The sequence below is a fragment of the Halichoerus grypus genome, chromosome 3 (assembly GCF_964656455.1).
Source record: "Halichoerus grypus chromosome 3, mHalGry1.hap1.1, whole genome shotgun sequence".
NCBI classification, from domain to species: domain Eukaryota; kingdom Metazoa; phylum Chordata; class Mammalia; order Carnivora; family Phocidae; genus Halichoerus; species Halichoerus grypus.
The window spans coordinates 141,419,929-141,442,028 of NC_135714.1; the positions used below are offsets into that span (position 1 = coordinate 141,419,929).

The 22,100-nt window shown below is 38.5% G+C and overlaps 1 pseudogene; it reads left to right on the plus strand.

Annotated features, from left to right (window-relative positions):
• The first annotated feature begins 8,683 nt into the window (after positions 1-8,683).
• Positions 8,684-19,242, plus strand: LOC118548265 (large ribosomal subunit protein eL8 pseudogene; annotated as a pseudogene).
• Positions 19,243-22,100: the final 2,858 nt, after the last annotated feature.

Consider the following 22,100-nt stretch of genomic DNA (forward strand, 5'->3'; position numbering starts at 1 on the left):
TCTTGAGGTCAACCACGCTTAGCAAGTGTCCAGTGATGTAGTATTGCCGTATCAAAATCAGATATCCTAGAGAGCCCTTCAGTGATAAGTGATGGCTGACTGAAGCTATTCTCTTCAAACTAGTCTCTCAGCCCAAGAATAATATTTTTTTAAAAGATTTTATTTATTTATTTGACAGAGAGATAAAGAGAGAGCACAAGTAGGCAGAGCGGCAGGCAGAGGGAGAGGGAGAAGCAGGCTCTCCGCTGAGCAGGGAGCCCAGGATCCCAGGATCATGACCTGAGCGGAAGGCAGCCACTTAACCGACTGAGCCACCCAGGCGCCCCTCAGCTCAAGAATAATATTAAAGATCCATGAGCAAAGTTCACTGAGAAAGCTGTAATTTCCATCTGCATTGGTACTAGGTAATGCTTGAATTCCAAGTCCAGCCGGCTGGAATGAGAATATTACTCATCAGATACCACAGAGCCCTGTGTCTTCTCTTTATTTCTGATGTTCTTTCTCGCCTTTAAATGGTACCCACAGAGGATTGAAATGTGCTTTTTAGCATTTATTGGATATATTGGCTAAAAGCTTATGTTTATGCTGCTTGATTTTGGAGCAGATGGTTAATGAATGTGCTTGTGTGTGTATGTGTGTGTGTTCAAATGGCTTTCTCTAAAAAGAAGGCAGAAGTTAAATCAAATTCTTTCATTTATTCGTGACTCTCAGTTGATATCATTACCCATGTGTATCCATAGCTCTCAAAGAGGTCCATAATCTTTCAGACAGTTTCAAATTTCTCTAATATATTTAAATCTTATTTTTAATATATGGTAAATATTATGTATATTGAAATATTAACAATTCCACTTGGCTTCTACAAAATACCATCCATCAGAGAAGTGATACCGCATATGCTCTGCCATTGCCCTCTGTCCTTCTCCCCATCTTTCTCACTCTCCATGATCAAAACTGCTTCTTATAGGTTTGTTAGACAAAAAAATAAGTAGGAAACAGCATGACCTTTATACTTTCTTTCCCACCTGTACTAATTGGTATGAGCCAAATTTACCATAATAGAATGCTTTTATAATTCTAGTGTCAATGGACAGGATTAATATCAATATAATAGACTATATTTCATTGCTACATCCCTGAGGACCTAGTCTACCCTGTGATGTTCCTGAACTTATGAGCTAACAAACTGCTACATAAAGTACTGGCAGGAATGTGTGATAAAAAGCCCTTTAAAACCTCACTGGAAACACCAAGAGCATCCCTAGTGGCAAATATAGGAAAAGAGTAATAAATTTTTATTTCACATAATAAATGTTTCAACATAGTATTATAGAATGATATTTTCTTCCCAAATATTAATATGACATTGAGGTATGACATACATTATAGAATATATTCTGTGACACTTCAGAAATCTTTAGGATTATCATTGAAATGGAAGAATACACACATAGACTCTGTGTGTGTGTGTGTGTGTGTGTGTGTGTGTGTGTGTGTGTGTCCCATCAAAGATATGATGTCAGCCTTCATGGAAGCACTTACCTAAAAATCAGCCTAGGAAGCATGTTCTGAGAGAGACTCCTTATCACATGCCCTTGACCCAGCCACCTCATTTCTTATCTTGAAAATTCATCACCTACATGTGAATATTTTCTAATACATTTTCCTCTCTTCCAACCTGGAAGGGCTCTACTCTTTTTGTGTTGCTTTTCTGTAATTCATTTTTTTTATCCCGATAAATATCATCTGCAGCTTTTTAAACCAAACAGCACTCAATGGTGGGAAGCTATCCAGTGACAAAATACACCAAAACCAGCAAGATTTCCCATGAGAGCCAAGTACCCCTGAAATGATTAATTTCAACCACTGGAGGATACCATTGCTTCGCTTTCAAAGCACCCTTATGTGTGGGAAAATATGCAACATCATCTCACTTGGTATATGCAAATGAAATAAATTTATAATAAAAGTTATCCACCTACACAATTTACCAAGGTTCTGATGTATCTCTAGATCAGTTATTTCAGTTAGACCAAGTACACATAAAAATTAGTATCAATATAGAGTATACTTTAAGTTAGCTCTCTTAAATTTGTAAAGAGTTAAAAGTAGGTGGAACTAATAAGAAGCTCCTTGCCTATTTAATATACATTTCCTTAATAGTTTGAAAGAACTTTAAACCTGCTCATTATGTGCAAGATATTTATACATTTAAATGCAAATTTTTTTTAAAATGGCCTTCTTTTTGGGGTGCTGGGGTGGCTCAATCAGTTGAGCATCTGCCTTCGGCTCAAGTCATGATCTCAGGATCCTGGGATCAAGCCCTATGTTGGGCTTCCCACTCAGTAGGGAGTCTGCTTCTCCCTTTCCCTCTGCTCCTCCCCCTGCTCGTCCTCTTTCTCTCTCAAATAAATAAATAAAATCTTTTAAAAATAAAACAAAATAAAATAAAATGACCTTCTGTTTTACTTTTAACTATCCCTAGTTTTTCTACACAAGAAATGGGTTTAAAAAAAAAAGAATAAATGGGTTACGGAGTGCCTGGGTGGCTCAGTCGGTTAAGCGTCTGCCTTCGGCTCAGGTCATGATCCCAGGGTCCTGGGATCGAGCCCCACATCAGGCTCCCTGCTCAGCGGGAGCCTGCTTCTCCCTCTCCTCCCTGCTTGTGATCTCTCTCACTGTGTCTGTCACTCTCTCTCTCAAATGAATAAAATAAATAAATAAAATCTTTTTTAAAAATGGGTTGGGGGGGGGCCTGGGTGGCTCAGTCGTTAAGCGTCTGTCTTCAGCTCAGGTCATGATCCTGGGGTCCTGGGATCGAGCCCCCCATCGGGCTCCCTGCTCGGTGGGAAACCGAGCAGGGAGCTTCTCCCTCTCCCACTCCCCCTGCTTGTGTTCCCTTTCTCGCTTTGTCTCTGTCAAATAAATAAATAAAATCTTTAAAAAAGAAATGGGTTAGTAATTTAATATAAAAATAGTGATAGGGACTATGTCTTACTCATACTGATATCTCCAGGCTAGCTCAGTGACTAGCATTCAATATAGTTTGTTGAACAAAAACATAAATAAATGAATACATGAATGAATGAGTAAATGAGAGCAAATGAAGGAAATCACCTGGAAGTTAATACAGAAAATTAGAAAAGATCTACACTAGTGGAAACTCTCTCTTTCCAATAATTTTAATACATTAAAGTCATAGCTTATATATGGGGACCCTTGCTATAAAAATAATTTTTATTAATTTCATAAATGTTTCTTCCAAAAAACAATGACAGAAACATCGCAAAATGGAGAAGTTTGCACAATAGTTCCAACATTCTATAGTTAGTCAAGATACTTATCTAGGACAAAAAAATATTGCCAGTAGGTCAAGGAGAAATGTTTGTGTTTAAGGAATTGGTCAAGATGAGGTAAATTACATAAACAGCATAAAGTTATGTTAAGTAACAAACAACCCCCAAATCTTAGTGCCTTAGAACAACAAAGGCTTATTTCTCACCTACATGACATGTCCGTCACAGAGTGGCTGAGTTTTCTGCTTTTCATCTTCCCACACTAGGGCCTGGCTGATGGAGCAGCCACCATCTTGAATGTGACCAGTCACCATGCCAAAGAAGAAAGACAGCTCTGCAGAGCCATGTGGTGGCAATGAAATGCTCTGGCTTGGAAATTCCAGTCACCTAATCCATAGGCAGCACAATCTTACTAGGTCTCCAGAAGAGAAAGGAAGCTGAGGTGTTTCGTAAATAATGACTACCACCTTTAGAAAGTAAGTCCTGGCTGATTGCCATTCAAACAGTAAAATCCTATACACCTTTAAAAGCATAATGAACTAAGATGTACTTAAACCTTAGCAAATTAATTTTCTTAGTTTGCAGGTAAGTAAAACTTGCCCGAAGTTTCTGCAAGGAGTCCTGTGTCTTCTCATGCGATTCCAATGTGGTTTGTGTTCATGTGCACACAAACTGCGTCTCAGTGCCCACCCAGGGGCCACTCCCGGCATTCCTGCTGGTGCTCGCCTATGCAGAAGAACGCTTCAAAAGAACGTGGAACTGGGAATACGGCTACTAAGAGAATACATTTTCTTTGCAAGTTTTAAGGAGCAAAGATACTAGAGGGCAAAGAATTTAAATGCTAATATGGGTGTTCAAGGTTTTCTAGAAGGGAGAATGATGTGTGAATGTGCGTGCTTGCGTGAGTGTGTGTGTGTGTGTGTGTGTGTGCACTCTCGCGCATGCAGGGGTGCATGCGTGCTCACACTTCACCTGGCTGTCCTTTCCAAGAAACCAAGAGAAATGATGTACAGCCCAGTAAAGAGAAAGAATGGGGTGGCCTCAGGTTGTAAATTCAAAGAACTTGTAGAAGAACATTTAAATATTGAATATTGAATATCTCTTCACAGGAGTCAACAAAGATTGATGAGGAGAAAGTGTGAAGGGGATAGGATTTATAATCAGTTAAGGTTCCCAGCCTCCCCACCCACCTCAGTGAAGAGAATGAGACACCCCTCCCGCTGCTCCTTCCGCTTCTGCCTTGTGAGGAGCTTCTCTGACAAACTAGTTCAAGGTCTCTGTCTGGCAAGGCCAAATTAGCAAATGGGCAGAGGGCAATTGAAGCTCAGAACCCAGAGAGGAAAGCCTAAGGAGAAAAGAAAAAGTTAAGTAGAAGAGAGTGAAAGAGAAACAAGGTTGAGGGAGAAGGAGGAGGGTGGGCGATAAGAGAGTAAGTCGTGGGGTTCAGAGGAAAAGAGGATTTATTCTGTGGGAGTGGAGGGTCACAGACGAGAGGCTCCAACATAACACATATGAAAGAGAATCATGCCGTAGAGGGAAAAGGGACATGAGAAGCGTTCCCTGGGCTTATGAATTGCATCCACCTTTATTGTTTTCCAGAGGTTGAATGTTTCATTACTTGTGGTTATTTGGACATGCTTATTTGAATATGACTCTCTCTAAGGTTTGCATTTAATTTTAAAAAATACAGATAAGAAAATGCCCCACTTTATATAAATGCACAAATTAATATGCTGTAATACATTGAAAATATATCAAAGTTTTTGAGTCTTCTGTCAACAAGAGAAAAAAGGTTGTTTGCCAGCATTCTCTTAAGGGCTCTCCTTCCACAGATGGAAAAGAACCACCAATGTTTTTTGAAATGCTGATATTGACCTTCTTTACTGCTCTTGGACCCCGTGTTATCACTTTATTGCTTCACAAATCCAAACACATCCCTGAATATAATGCTTTATGATAAACCACCCATGAATTCCTTCAAACATTTTGCCTTTAGGGTGAGTATATAGTAAGCTCCCCCAACAGAGGGTGATGAAAGGACACTGCAAGAGGAAGAGGCTTCCAGAAATTCTCAGCATAGGTAGGGGGGTAAGGAAGGCAAGTCGGTGTCCGCCATGTCCAGATGGAGCCTTCCCATGCCACACGACCAGAACATGATCCCTCACAACCTTGCAACTTGGCCTGGGGATGACCCGTCCTCAGCTCTCTTGAAAACCTTCACCCACCCACCTCCATCCCCAGTGCATCCCTCACACTGAAAGCCTTCTGCCCCTGCTGACATCCAGACCCCTAGCACATGCCCATATGACATGTTGCTGATCACCTGCTCCCTACCTGCATGCACTCCAGAACACTGCCTAATGTTTGCTTACAGCTCCATGTCAGCCAACTTCTCTGCTATTAGGTAGCCAAAGCACATTTTATGCAAGTCTGAACTCCTTCCAAATGTGTCTTTCCTTAGGCATTCTCCCTCAGCCCTTAGGTACTATATAAAGTTACTTAGAGTTATACTTACTCTCTTATTAGAGTTAAAAATTCTTAAATCAAATTTCCTCTGTTTAACCTCCTATATGGTTTCTATCTCCCGATTAGACCCAGACTGCTACAGACTCTTTGATGTAGTTTGGTATATTAAGCTCCACCCCTAATACCATTTTCCTCACGGAAATATGTAATCGACTCGCTCCTTGGAAACACCCATTTTGTGAATGCTGAAAAGTGAGCAGATAGAATAACTTGCATAGAACAGTAGGGCTCTGCAATAGATTCAAAACCAGATCTTAGATAACTAAAGAATTTCCTTCAATTCATTGCTGAGTAAACAGTAAAGAATGAATTATAAATACATAGCAAACCATGTTCTATGAAAGGGAAGACACAGAAATGAAATGACACATCCAAAAATATGATTGAGCTTTGAGTCCAAGTTTTGTGACTTGCGCTATATCCCAAATCCAGAGGACACACTTCATACTATGTAAACATGTTTATTTTTGTTACTGAGGTAAATGAGACTTATAACATTGTGTTATTTTCAAGTATACAACATAACAATTTGATATTTGTATATATTGTGAAATGATCATGATAAGTCCAGTTAACATCCATTTCCTTACATAGTTACAAACATTTTTTCTTGTGATAAGAACTTTTAAGATCTACTCTCTTAGCAACTTTCAAATATGCACTACAATGTATTAACTGTGGTCACCATGCTATATATTACACCCCCATGACTTATTTTATGACTGGAAGCTCACCCATTTTGCCCATCCCTCACCTCCCACCTCTGGCAATCACCAATCTGTTCTCTGTATCTGTGAGCTCAGGGTTTTTGTTTTTTGGGGTTTGTTTTTTTGGGGGGTTGGGAATTTTTTTTTAGATTCCACATATAAGTGAGATCATATGGTATTTGTCTTTCTCTGATTTATTTCATTTAGCGTAATGCTGTCAAGATCCAACCATGTTGTTGCAAATGGAAAAATTTCCTTCTTTTTATGGTTGAATAATATTCCACCATACATATATACCATATTTTCTTTATCCATTCATCCATCGATGGACACTTAGGTTGTTTCTATACCTTAACTATTGCAAATAATGCTGCAAGAACATAAAGGTAGAGATATCTTTTCACATTATTGTTTTTATTCTCTTCTGATACATATCCAGAAGTGGAATTGCTGTATCTGTAAACATGTTTATTAACATGCCATACAGTCTTAGGGAGCACTTAGGGTCTACTTCTTTCTTCTCTGGGCATCCTGCCTTCATTGTTTCAGAGATTTGATCTTTCATTCTGGAAAGTTCATAGCTGAAAAATTAAAATAACCTTCTTCACCCACACCAGTATCTCTCACACACACACATACACACACACACACACAAAGTTTGGTACATCTGAGTTCTGAGTTGCATTTGTTCCTACATCCTATCATTTTTTTCTTTTCTCATTTGCAAATGCCACTGTTGCTTTTGAAAATCAGGTTATAACTCACTAAATTCAAGAATGTCTTAATTATAGGTCCTGCAGCCTTAATCTATTCCTCTTGAGCAATTATCTGGGTTTTTTCCATATTTGCCATGCCAACAGGTCTAAGATTAGAATTTACATTAGCAATTCCCAAGCCCATGAGTTCCAAACTGAGAAAACCTACAGTTGCATTAGCTTTTGACAGAAAATAACATCCTGTTGCAAATACCTTTAAATCAAATTTGTCATGCTCCAGAGGGCCCATTTCTTTCAAAAGCACAAAACTCAGAAAGCCAAGGAATAGAAATAGAAGGTGTGATCTTGGGTGTGAAATATCTGTGTAATTACTACATTAAATATTCCTACATTTCAAAGCAAATGATAACTCTCTAGTAATCAACTGGCAGTCACAAACTAATATGTATCTTATTAATTAATCTCTTAACAGCAATGGGACCAAATACAAAGCCCAACCACACTAGTCTAGCTATTGTTTGATCTGCTTTTCTTGAACTTGTTAAAGAACATATCAAAAAAAAATTCAGTATAGGAGAAAAAAACGATAAGAGAGTTTGTTAGAAAACACAGGCTGAGTCAAAGCCTGGAAGATACTATCAAATGGAAAATGCATTGAATGCATTTTCAGCAAGACTTATGATGTTACAAACTCAAATCAAGTTACCTGAAAGGCACCAGATGTAGAAATTGAAAAACTTATAGCTAGGAATGTCAAAAACAGAAAAATAATATTAAACAAAGGGAACCATGCATAATTCCTGTTAATATATTTATCATCAATCACCAGTTTCATATCAACTGTAGGTCTCTAGTTCTTTCAAATCCTCTACAATTTCTGATTTTTTTTTTTTTTTTACTTTCTGAAACTTTACTGTTGTAAAATTTTCCACATAGCCTATGGGTAACCTGTTTTGAAGAAGTTGCTATCTGTTCACTGTTTTCTCTTTGATATATTCATATAATCTTTCTCCACCAAAGCCTATTTCCTTACATCATTTAGAAGCAATGGTTTGGCATTCTTTCCAACTACCTCCTGAAGTGTCTAAAAATAGCCCCTCCGCTCCATCGCTATTTCCATGATCCTAAACCAGGCTCTCATCATCTTTTGCTTGAATGATTCCAGTAGATTCTAAGCTTGTCTTTCTGGTTTCCCTGAGAGAATAGCTAACACTTTCTTGAGGATGAACCAAGTATAAAGACTTGCTCTACCAAATATCGAGACTTATTATAAAGTCATGATAATTAAGAAGATGTGGCATTAGTGCAGGAAAAGACAAGTAACCCAGTGAAGCAGAATAAGGAGTCCAGAAATGGACCCATGCATACCTAAGCACTTGATTTATAACTAAGAATTAGGCATGGCAGGGCAGTGGAGAAATAATGTTCCTTTCAATTGATGGTTCTGGAAGAAGTATGTATCCCTACGGAAAATAATGAAGTTACAACTTCAGCTCATACACAGATAAGAATCAGTACCTGTAATACAATTATGGTGAAAGATAAAGCTGTAAAGCTTTTAGGAGCTGATAGGAGATTTCTTTGTGTCTTCAGGTAGAAAAGGTTTTCTGAAATAAGACATAAAAAGCAATCAAAAGAGGAGAAATTAGATCTATTTCAGTATATTAAAATTAAGAACTTTGTAATTCATCAAAAGATACACATTAATAGATTTTTAAAAATCCAAGAATGGAAAAAGCTATCGTAACATGTAAAACCGGACAAAGATTCATATACAAAACATGTAACAAAAAAAAAACCTACAAAAATTAGAAAAGGCACAAACAGTAGGAAAAAAAGGACAGAAGGCTTGAACAGACACTTCATAAAAAAGAAACTGAATGGCTAAAAAATGTATGAAAGAATGCTCAGCCTCATAAATAATGAGAAGATGCAAATTTAAATCATAAGGAAATTCTACACACCCACCAGATTGGCAAAAATTACAAAGTCTGGGGGCCCCTGGGTGGCTCAATCAGTTGGGCAGCTGACTCTTTGTTTTGGCTCAGATCATGATCTCAGGGTCGTGAGCTAGAGCCCCACGTTGGGTTCCACGCTCAGTGCACAGTCTGCATGAGATTCTTTCTTCCTCTCCCTCTGCCCCGCATGCTCATACTCTCTCTCTTTCTTTCTCTCTCTCTCTCTCTCTCAAGTAAATAAAAAAATCTTTTTAAAAAATAAGAATAAATTAAAAGTCTGATGATATCAAGTACTGACAAGGACATGGAACATTGAGAACACTCATACCACTTTTGGCAGGCAAAATGGCTATGCCACTTTAGAAAATAGTTTGGCTTCTGCTACTAAATTTGAAGATATGTTTATCTTATGACCCAAAAAGGGCACTCCCTTGAGAAACTTGTGTGCATGTGCAAGAGGAGACATGTAAAGACGGTCACAGCCACGTTGCTTATATGATCCAAAAGTTGGAAGCTACTGATGCGTCCATCAGCAGTAAATTGTCTCATGTATTCATGCATGGAGAAGTACCTGTCAATGAAATTGAATAAACTACAGCTACACAAAGCAAGTAAAAGCATTAAGCAAAAGAAGCAAGATGCAAAAGAATATATACAGAATGACTTCATTTATGTAAAATTCAAAACAAGCAAAACAAAACTGTAGTGTTTAAAGATACACACATAGCTGGTTAACTCTGCAGAGGTGGTAAAACTATAAAGCTAAATAAGGACTTGACCATCATTAAGGATTGTGGTCAACCTAACAAGGTTAAGGTTCGGGTTGGGGTTCAAGTTCAGGTTCAGGTTAGGGTTCGTGAAGGACAGAGTGTGAGGGGGAGAATGTGAATAGCAAGGAACTTCTGGTGTGCAGGCAAAGCTCCATCTCTGACCTGGGTGGTAGTTACACGAGTATTCGCTTTATAATTTTTCAATAAACAGTACCTTTAGGTTTTGTGCACTTTTCTCTATTCAGGATTTATTTTACAGTATAACCAGATTGAAAAAGAATATATTTTTCCACTAGAAAATTAAATCATTTTCATTTCCACTAGAAAATATGAATCAAAGCACACAAACTTATTTCTTATAGACCCTTCTGGGTTAATTATCTTTAGCTCAGAAAATATTTGCTCCCATTAGAATAATTCTGATTTACTGACCTTTTATTCCTTGCATCTCCACAGACTAGAAATCTTTTCTCTATACCTCTAAACTTGGCTCGCAGGAATTTTTCTTTATGGAGACTATAACTACTGTCATGGGAATGATATTCAGATAGAATTGAGATAAGCTATAATCAAAAAGATAAAAGTCAAATAACTGGGAAGAGTTTAATGCCAATGGGAAAGACAGCGATTGGTGGTATCTTCCTGACCACAATGAGAAAAGCCTGATAGGTACAAGCTGCTGTCCTAAATGTGACGGGGGCCCAGGTGCCTCAGACGGCCATGGCTGCTCTGTCCTGGTTCATGCTCTTTTCAATTCTCTCCCTACCCAGCTGATATATTAACATTTTAAATTAAAAAGAAAAATGAAATGTCTTACTTGGGGGATCTGGAATATTTGACTATTCTATTGCTGCCACAACTGCCACCTCATAATCGTGTAGCTTATTATCCATTCATTTCTTCACTGAACATCCAATTGATGATCAAACACAAAACATTGCTGGGCACTGCTCTTCAGAAGCTTTGTCCATCATATACTTTTTAATCTCATATAATTTCCAACAGTGTTCTGGGGTAGGCAGGGAATACGTTGTCATTCATTGTTTGGGTTTTTTATTTGGATTTTGTATCCGTTCTCTTTAGCCGTGAACAACCCAGCCCCAAACGTAGCGAAACACCATTTATGGAGCTCCAATTCTGCGAATCAACTAAGGCAGGTTCCTCTGGTCTGGGTTAGCTCAGCTGATTTTAGCTGGGCTCACTAGTGATTCAGCCAGCAACTGGCTGACCTAGGAGGGCCTCGCTCAGTGTCCGGCCACGAGGACAGGAAGACGGGGCCACACGTGTTTCATTATTCTGCAGGCTAACCCAGGCTTCTTCAGGTGGCAGTCACAGAGTTCCAAGAGCAGCGAAAGGGCAAGGCCAATGGGCAAGCACGTTACAAGTCTCTGTGCACGTAGCGTTCGCTCAAGTCCACGGGTCAAAGCAAGTCACACGGTCCAGCCAGGAGCCAGTGTGGGAGGATATATGCAAAGGGTGAGAATGTAAAAGTTGATAAATCTGTGGCCATCTTTGCAATCCACCGCAGTCCCAGAGCGCCTCTCCTAAGAACACACTGTTAGTGTATGGCACTGGAAGCACAGCTCATGGCTCCTCACTTCCGACTCAGGGCTCTTTCCATCCGGGCAAACAAACAGGGAAGAGAGGAAGCTAATGGAGGTAGGAACCGGGGAGGGTGTGCAGGGGAAGATGATTAGGAAGTCACACAGGGTAATTCAGATTACCAGGTTCCTCAGTTAAAGTGGTTAAGGTAGTGAAATTAACTAAGCAAGTGCCACATGTCGCTTTGTTTTATGCAATGCCAACCAATGTTCTATTTTCTAAAGTAAACATGTAATATTTAATAATATGTAATATTATTGTAACATATAATATCTTTTTTTTAATTTATAAAGACAAAAAAGTCATAAAGAAAGGCCAGCATCATCTTACCAAGAACAGCGTCACTGCTGTTTTCTATTAGCTGTTTCAATTCAGAACAAGAAGAAAGACCAAGACCATTTTAGTCTTCTCCAATCACGAATCTAATTTGTTTGTTAGTTGTATTGATACTTAATTTGCATCATATTTGAAATTTTCCAGGTTTAAAGAAAAATCCTTAGAGACAACCACTTTAGGTGCACTTTCCTGATCAAAGTACAAATTGGTACAACATTTCAGAAGATTAATTTATAAATATGAAGGTGTGGAGAATGTAGTTAATTAATTTGATAAAATCAATGAGGCTACATGTTAAAGCCGAAAAAGGATACTAAATTAAAAGTCAGGAAAAATAATTTTTTCAGAATGTTCTAATCATCAACAACATAAAATGTGAAGAGCACTAATCATCCATCCCATCCTCTTACATCCCTTCTCCCCCACCGCATCTCCCCAGGATCACCATCTCAACACAGCTTCCTAGAGATCATCAGGAATCCTATATTTCCCTAGGAAGTGCACACAATATTTAAGTCAGTTTCACAAAGTGGACGTCCATTAAATGTGGTTGACTAAATGACAGCTAACACAAAGAATATAGTAAAATATCACAGCTATTGCCCCAGGAATATTTACTTTATCAGTAGTACTGTAAATGCTGCGAAGAGTGTTCAGTCCCCAGGGGCACTCCTCATTTGCAACTTCGGTTTTCCACTGTGCTTATCTCACATGAAGAACATGGCAGCTCAGCCCACAGTTTGGAAAAGTCAACAAGCATAAGTACATGAGGGGGCGTGTTTGGCTCATACTCCTGCACTTACTAGCTCTTAATTCTTGAGCAGGATGTTAGTGCTGAGACTCAGGGTCTTCCTCTGTAACATGAGGATCTCAGCACCTACCCCAAAGACTATGTGAAGGATTGAATAGAATCAATCTGTACATAGCATGTTCAGCACAGAGCTCATCGGGGATACTCTTTACATGATCATCTCTATTATTACTACTAATATAGTCATTATTAGACAAAAATTTAAAAAGTGTTGGTTCACAAACTGAGACAATAGGGGAAACCAGAAGATCTATTTCTAGATAATTCCCAGATTTTTCTAAAGTTTTCTAAAGTTCATTAAATCTCATTTACAGCAAACCAGAGAAGCTATTTCCTGATGTCCTCTTATGTATTAATTAGTTTGCCCAGACCCTTGTTTACGCTACCTGCAGCTCCCTTTCCCTATTCAGAGGACAGATGTTATTGACCTTCCTTCATTCCCATCAGGACACTGCTCTGTCTTACCAGAGTCTCTGACCATCTTTCTATGTATATTTAAAAGCACCACAGGGATTAAAAAAAAAATATATCAAGCTGATAAAGAAGCAGCCTAGTTCTTTATTTAAAGAAAAAAGTTATCTTTCTGAATAAAGATTAGAGATTTCAGTGCTAATATCCTTCTTGAAAAAAAAATCATGTTTTCATGCAGATATAAGGAAGAAAGTCAAACTCTTTGCAAAGGGCAAGCCTTATTCCTCATTGGGCCCTCATTGTTTCATAAATAATAATAGGTACACTGTAGGAGGAGAATATCTTATTGAAACAATAAATGGCCCCTAAGGACCTCAAAGGGCTTTGAGGAGATTGCTATTAATTTTCCCAATCACCCTGTAGCAATAAAAATCTCAGTTCACAGAATTGAATTGAGATCTCAAGAGTCAGGTGGCAATTGCACAGTAAAGAGGTCCCCCAGTGGTCTACTTTCTGAAAATATTTTGGTCATTTTCATGAAGGGTTGTTACAAAAAATGAATACCAACTATTCAAAAACTTTGTCAGTTATTCTGAAAAAAAGTTTTCAAAGAAACTAGGCAATTCTGACTTTCCTTTCACGATTACTTTAAGAATTGACTGAAATGGATCAGAGGGAAAAAATGTGAAAAAATAAAGGAGAATATGCAAAAAAAAAAAAGTATGCTAAGAGCTAGCTGTGTTCTCCTAAGACATAAGCACTAGGCATGACTTCACTCAGAGATGTGGATTCAAAGGATCTTTCATATAAAATTGTTTGGGGTACACCAAAAAGTCTATTCCAATTAAAACTATTTTCTCCAACAGTTCCTACTGTGATTCTCATTCATTTAGAGTAATTCATCAACTCCTATAATAATGACTCTGAGAAGGGTACCACAATAAGTCACTGTTTTAGTGTGAATATTTTAGTGTATTTTAGTGTAAATTCATTCTAAATTTCATTTAGAAAACTAAACAGACTAGATTTTTTTTTATATCAAAGGGTGTAGATACAGAGCATATCTGCTGGGATATCACAATGGTGAGTCCTGAGCAAGCAAAAGATCATCAGAGGAATAGACACAGTTGATGTTGAGGGACAGAATGCTCAGACTGTGGTCAGGCAACTTTCTCCAAGCCTCAACTCCAGCCTGGTTAAAGAGGAATAATTCTGTCTTACTTAGCTCTCAGAGTCACAGTGAAAATCAGATTCAATAATATTTTAAAATACTCAAATGTTTCATTCAAATATAAAAAATTAAAGAATGGGTCCTAGAAATATGGCAGAGGGTCATAGGGACAAAAAAAACATTCAGACAGCATAAGAGTGATGATATAAATAAATGAATACATAGATAAATAACATAAGAAATGTCAGTTACTAAGTTTTGCTTGAAATTTCTCCTGGAAAACACTGTAGATATTTTTTATTCAAGGACATAAAATAAGGATAAAAATAAGACAAGTTGCTGCATTAAATGAAGATTTTCTAACATTTCTAAAAAAAACCCTGGAGACATGAAAGTAAGTCTCTTTCCTTGATCTCTCCTTAAAGAAAAGGCAATTGCCAAAAAAAAAAAAAAAAAAGTGGTAGATTTTCAAGCCCTGATGTGCACAGATGCCCATGAGATCTGAAATGAGAAAAAAAAGCAAGCTGCTGAACTATATTCTTAGATTTCATTATTTATATGTATGTTTGTAAATGCAGATAAAAAGATCTAGAAAACACACTAAACTATTAATAGTGTTACCTCGAGGGAGAAGAGTGAGGCTGGGGAAAGCTGGGAAGGAGGGCTTTCTTTACACTTTTGTCATATTTGAAAAATTTCTAATCATACACCAGGATCTAAAAAAAAATAGCGTGATAGATATTATGATAGACATGTGCAGTTTCTTACCATGGGGGATGGGCTCAGCTGAGCCTTGATAACTAAGCAGGAATCAATCAGATGGAAAATGGGGGAAAGGCACTTATGGCAGAGAACTAGCATGTGCAAAGGCACGGGGGCTTAGCAAGAGGAGAGGTATCCAATATATATAGTAGTTTAGTAAAAGCAAATCTTAGGTAGATATGGGAGAAGAGTGGAGGGTGATGGTAGAAGGCTGATCGCATGGCCTGGGTAAGATGCTAAGGAATCTGAACTTTTTTTGAGCCACTAGGAAGCCATTGATGAGTTTGGGGCAGAGAAGTAACATGTTCCAGTTTGTGTTTTAGGGAGATGCCACTGGGAACAGTGTGAAGAATGGATGGACTAGAAGGAAAAACAATTAGGGAAGCACTTATTACATCAAGGAAAGAGTTGTTGAAGGCCTGAACTGAAACCATGGACAGGAATCAATAAATTATTGGTTATTTGCAACTTAAGTTTAAAATGGAGATCCTGGGTATTTACCCCAAAGCTACAAATGTAGGGATCCAAAGGGGCACGTGCACCCCCATGTTTATAGCAGCAATGTCCACAATAGCCATACTATGGAAAGAGCCTAGATGTCCATCAACAGATGAATGGATAAAGAAGATGTGGTATATATATATATATATGGAATATTATGCAGCCATCAAAAAATGAAATCTTGCCTTTTGCAACAATGTGGATGGAACTAGAGGGTATTATGCTAAGCGAAATAAGTCAGTCAGAGAAAGATAATTATCATATGATCTCACTGATATAAGGAATTTGAGAAACAAGAGAGAGGATCTTAGGGGAAGGGAGGGAAAAATGAAACAAGATGAAACCAGAGAGGGAGACAAACTATAAGAGACCTAATCTCAGGAAACAAACTGAGGGTTGCTGGAGGGGAGGGGGATGGGAGAGATGGGGTGGCTGGGTGATGGACATTGGGGAGGGTATGTACTATGATGAGCACTGCGAATTGTGTAAGACTGATGAATCACGGACCTGTACCCCTGAAACAAATAATACATTATATGTTAATCAATTGAACTTAAATCTTAAAAGTTAAATAAATAAATAAATAAACAAAATTTTGAAAATAAAATAAAATAATAAAAAAAATAAAATGGAGATCCAGTCAAGAGATAAGGCTTTAAGAATCAGCATTTCCCAATTCTATTATTCATGTTCCCCACAACAATCTAAGAAAAACCCATATTATTTTTTACTTGATAAATTTTTATTGACTCACATTAAGCCCCTATTGAGCAGGAAAATCACAGGTTTGATGCACTGTGATTTTCTAATACACCTTAATATAAGCACATAAACTCTAAAACTCTGTAAGTCTATATTATTTAGCCAAAATCTCCCTTGGAAAATTGATCCCCAAAGATGTTTTAAGTAATTTGTCCAAGGCTTAGCTTAGACCAAGCAGAGTCTCCCGATCTAGCAACTCAGAAATGCAAATTCCCAGGCCTTAGTAAATCAGAAATTCTGAAGGTGCAAGGGAACAATCTATATTTTAAGAAACATTCCATGTGAATTTGATGCCCCAACCCAAAGTTTGAAAACCACTATTTTGAGCCACCCACAGATTTCTTCAGCACAGAACCTGAGGCAATCAGGAGAAAACAGGTGAGATCATTTCCAAGTCAATGCTCTTACATCTAATAACATCTGTTACTCTTTTTTATTATCCACATCCATACTGTGCCTTTTAGAACTCATGCTCAGTTCATTGAAAACCATTAAATAAATCAATTGAGGATGAAGATGCATTAGTGGTTTTCTAGATCTCTAGTGTACCATTTCTCAAATTCCAGTCATTCTCATACCACAGTTACTACCTTCATAGTTCTGCTCGCACTGTGTATCACATATTATGTACATATATTATTTACTTAAAGTTTTTCTTTAAATAAATTCCCTTTTTTTACTTTAATAAATTAAGGGACAAATGTATACTACTACCATCACCGGAAAATCAGTATCACTTGCCATGAGTAAAAGCTAACTACAAAGATAAATACAGTGTTAGATTCTATCCCTGTTTGTCAAAAGTTCTGCTCTTAAAAACTGCATTCCTCTAGGAGTGCCTAGTGGCTCAGTCAGTTCAGCATTCAACTCTTAGTTTAGACTCAGGTCATAATCTCATGAGTCATGAGATCATCCCGTATGGGGCTCTGAGCTCACTGGGGAGTTTGCTTAAAGATTCTCTCCCTCAGCATGTTCTGCATGGGGCACTGGGTGTTATGCACAAACAATGAATCATGGAACACTACATCAAAAACTAATGATGTAATGTATGGTGATTAAACATAAAAATAAAAAAGTAAAAAAAAAAGAAAGATTCCCTCCCTCAGCGCCTCCCCCCACTCGAACACTCACACTCTCTCTCTCTCTCAAATAAATAAATCTTAAAAAAAAATAAAATAAAGAACTGTATTCCTCTATTACCAAGTGTGGTTAGCCCATATTAGAACAGTATTCAACTTTTGTACCTAACTTGATTAAAGCATTAAATGGACATAAAGTTCTCATCATGATTCAGGATTAGTTAACTGTATGAGCATGAGCCCACAAAATCATTCCATTCCAGCAGTGGTTCATATGCCATACTTCAGGAAATTCTGGCTTAAACCATATTTACAGGATAGATAAACCCTGAGAATGCACAGATCTAGAACAGGAAAGTTCTAAAAATAAAATGTTCATATTTACGAAGCGAACAGAAAAAGAGCAAATAATGGTGACTAGAACACCATGCCTGGCCTCAACTGAGAAGGAAGACCTAAAAGGGCTGTAGAAAACTGGACACAAGAATTGCCAGTGAACCCAAGGGAAAAGCAATTTAGGAAAAGAAAGTACCAGCAAGAATGAATGACATAGCACAAAGATCTGCCTTCCAACCAACCCTAAACCCAAAGCAATGACATAAATAATTTTATTTTATGAAAGTCCATACATTTTATAAAAGTACCACCAATGGAACAGGAATTTTAAGAAATTCCTGAAAGAGGGTCACCTGGGTGGCTCAGTCATTAAGCGTCTGCCTTAGGCTCAGGTCCTGATCCCAGGGTCCTGGGATGGAGTCCCACATCAGGCTCCCTGCTCAGTGGGAAGCCTGCTTCTCCCTCTCCCATTCCTCCTGCTTGTGTTCCCTCTTTCGCTGTGTCTCTCTCTGTCAAATAAATAAATGAAATCTTAAAAAAAAAAAAAAAAAGAAATTCCTGAAAGAGATAATTCCCCTTCCTTTCTCCCTCCTCTAGCTATCGAAAGTGCCCAAAGGGAAGAAGGTGAAGGGGAAAAAGGTGGCCCTGGACCCTGTGGTCATGAAGAAGCAAGAGGCCAAAATGGTGGTCAGTCCCCAGTTTGAGGAAAGGCTGCAAAACTGTGGCATTGGATAGGACATGCAGCCCAAAAGGGACTTCTCTCACTTTGTCAAATGTCTTCTCTGCATCTGGTTGCAGCAGCAAAGGACTCTTCTCTATGAAAGTCTGAAAGTTCCTCCTGCAATTAACCAGTTTGCCCAGGCCTTGGACTGCCAAACAGTTACTCAAGGGCTTAAGCTAGTCTACAAACACAGACCAGAGACAAAGCAAGAGAAGAAGTGGAATTTTTGGCCTGAACTGGGAAGTAAGTTGTCGGTAAATGGGATGTCCCCACTAAAAGGGCGCTTGTTCTTCAAGCTGGGGTTAATACTGTCACTAACTTCATGGAAAACAAGAAGGCTCAGCTGGTAGTGATTTCACATGATGTGGATCCCATTGAGCTGGTTGTCTTCCTGTCTGCCCTGTGTTGTAAGATGGGGGTTCCCTACTGCATTATCTAGGGGAAGGCCAGGCTGGGGTCCACAGGAAGACCTGCACCTCTGTCCCCCTTGCACAGGTGAACTTGGAAGACAAAGGAGCTCTGGCTAAGCAGGTGGAAACTATCAGGACCAATGACAATGACAGATATGATGAGCTCCACTGTCACTGGTGAAGCAGCATCCTGGGTCCAGAGTCGGTGTCTTGCCTTGCCAAGCTGGAAAAGGCAAGGGCTAAAGAACTGGCCACCAAACTGGGCTAAGCCTACGGCTGTTGGGTTTTCCATACATAAAAGTAATAAAAGTTCTTTTGCAGCCAGTGTCAATGGGAGGAAGGGAGGGAGGGAGAGAAAAAGAGAGGAAAAAAAGAAAAAAAAGGCCTGAAAAAGCCAGATGACATCAAATGCATGGAGAAACAAAACCATACCCCATGTGCACACTGAGAGAGGTCCAACAGGTTTAACAAAGATTAACAAGTTTATCAAGGTTTAACAGGGATTATTTCAAAGTAGGAAGCATTATAGATAGTCCCCTTTGTTCATCTACATTATAATAAAAATTAGCTACATTATTTACATTGTAATAAAAGTTCCATAATAAGTAAACAGTATTTGTGATACTGAACAATATTTTTAATTAAATGAGTGTATTCATTTTCTGTTGCTGAGTATCAAATTATACTAAAACATAGCCTGTTAAAACAACACACATTTATTACATCACAGTTGCTGTAGGTCAGGAATCTGGAGATGGCCAGCTGAGTCCTCTGCTTCATGGTCTCTCACAAAGCTGCAGTTAAGGTGTTGGCTCCCGGTCTGCCATCTCATCTGTGGGCTCGACCGGGGAATGATCTGCTTCCATGGTCACTCAGTCGTTGTTGGCCGCATTCAGTTCTTCATTGGCTGTTGGGCTGAGGACCTCAATTCCTCACTTGTTCTTTTCTGGAGGTAGCCCTCCGTTTCTTGCCTAGGGGCTTTTCCAACATAGTGACTTGCTTTATCAAAGTACACACAGGCCAAAAAAGCGATGGAGAGAGTCTGCTAGCACGAGAAAAGTCCCAATGTTTCATGATCTAATCATTGAAGGCATGCCCTCAACGTTGCCATAAATGACAGGAGGTGGGGCTCACTGGCAGCCACTGCAGAGGCCGCCTTATCCAGGGGAGTCCTTCTCACCCAAATAATTACATTTAGGTCTAGAGAGACACTAAAACTATAACCAAGCTTTCCATTCTCCAGGTGAGAAACTGAGACACAGGGGGATTCTATGACTCATTCAGGTCCAGTCTAAAGTGAGAACTAAGGTCTGCTGTGCCCCATTTTAGTATTTTTTTTTTTACCCTACACTGCAGCTGCTTCTAAAGCCTAGGACAAGTGCCACAGGCCGGTAACTCCAGCCCACTGACCATCCTCCCTCTGAAGGGTCACCGGTAACATGAATTCTCTATGTCACTTCCATGGTAGTTAACCAAACAGTGCCCTAGGGACTGTTTAATGTTCTAGAGTGACTGCCTTAGCTCCCCCTAAAACCTCATCTGACAAAGAACTGTTTCATGCATCCTTTTGTCCCCTGTAAAGGAAATCCTAGGAGCTTCCTACCCACAAAAGAAACATAGTGAAATGTGTGTTGACAGATAAAACTTAAAAACTGCAAGAAAGCATAAATGTTAGAGAAGGAAAAATTGTAAAACTTGCTTTTGACAGTCATATAATATCCTCAAATTGCCAAATAAAAATTTCCTTAAGTAATTTTTTATTGAATAACATAAGGTCAGTGAATTAATAGGAGCAAGGGTCAGCACTGTCCATCTAGTAAAGTTCAATACGAGAAAACCTGAAGACTGAAATTAATTCCCACCTCTCAGCCCCTGGCCCTGGGCTGGTTAGCATTTTCACTCATTGGGTTCTGCATCTGCATGAGGAGAGCTGCGGCCTATGTTATTAGAGTGTAAAAGATATATAACTGACAGAGAAACACTTAGAGTGTGCAGACCATTGAAAATCTATACAAAACATTCAACATTTGAGAAGTGAAAAATCACAATTTCTTTTATTCCTCTTCCAATGCCTAAATCCACTCTCCTTTCCTCTATATGAAACAAAAATAGATCCCCGAATAAACTGGAGGGTAAAACCAGTACTTACAAACTCCTCAGTGAAAACCAATAGCTGCACATTCCATCCAAGGCATTATGAATTCCTCCATTTTATAAACTTCAAGAGGTAACAAGAAACTATGAAGATGACATGTTTCATTTTTGAGACATTCTGGATAAAATAAAATACGATGTATGGCTTCCTCAAAATTCAAAGACTAAGGAAATATTCTAACCGATATAGTAGAGTAGTTATACTAAACACTGGTATAGCAAACAATCTTGAAATAATTGCTTGTTCCTGCCAAGACAGGTGATTTTAACATGTGTGCAGGTGAATTGAGGGGATAGCAGTGTAGCTTTAAATAAGCAATTAATTCTAGCGATGCTATTGACAGAAAAGTCCAGAAACACATTGGCGACGTACCTGAAGTCTTTACAATGTTTCTACTTTTATAAAAATATTTCACATTTGTCCCCTCAATCTTATCAAAGGGAGTCTGAAATTTTACTCAAAGCTGTGCATTTACTCAAAGCTGTCTTATATGCTCTGTAAGATTTGAACAGATCAAGTTATTTCCTACATGAATACATTCATGATAAGCAAGTCTTCAATTAGCTGTTGGCAGTGCAGCAACCACACACGCCTTTCTGGACCTTGGATTGATATGCATTTAAACATCCCTAACAGTTTGAATTATTTATTTTAGGAAGGGCTTAAGCCCAAAGACTGGAAAAATATTATCAATGCCAAGCCTTTCTCTTCCCCCAGAAGGCTTGTCTCTTCTCATTCCGATGAAGTAAAGAAGATTCTAGTTTTCCTTACCAGAATCCTTTTAGAGGCCTGAGGCAGGGCAGATGGGATGTAGAAAGAGAATATAAACTCTTTGGGAATTCCTTCATATGAAGGGAAAAAAAAGTTGTATCAAGATTTAAATACTCCTGCCTCAACAAACACAAATAACCAAGCAAAATTTAGCTTACAAAAATTCAAATTGCTGCTCTAGGGAGAAAAAGCTCAAACTAACAGATGCTCCGTCATTTTAGCAATCTTTTAGAATATTGGAATTTAATAGCAGTTTATTATCTGCACCAATAACAACAAAAATGATGGGACTATAGGTC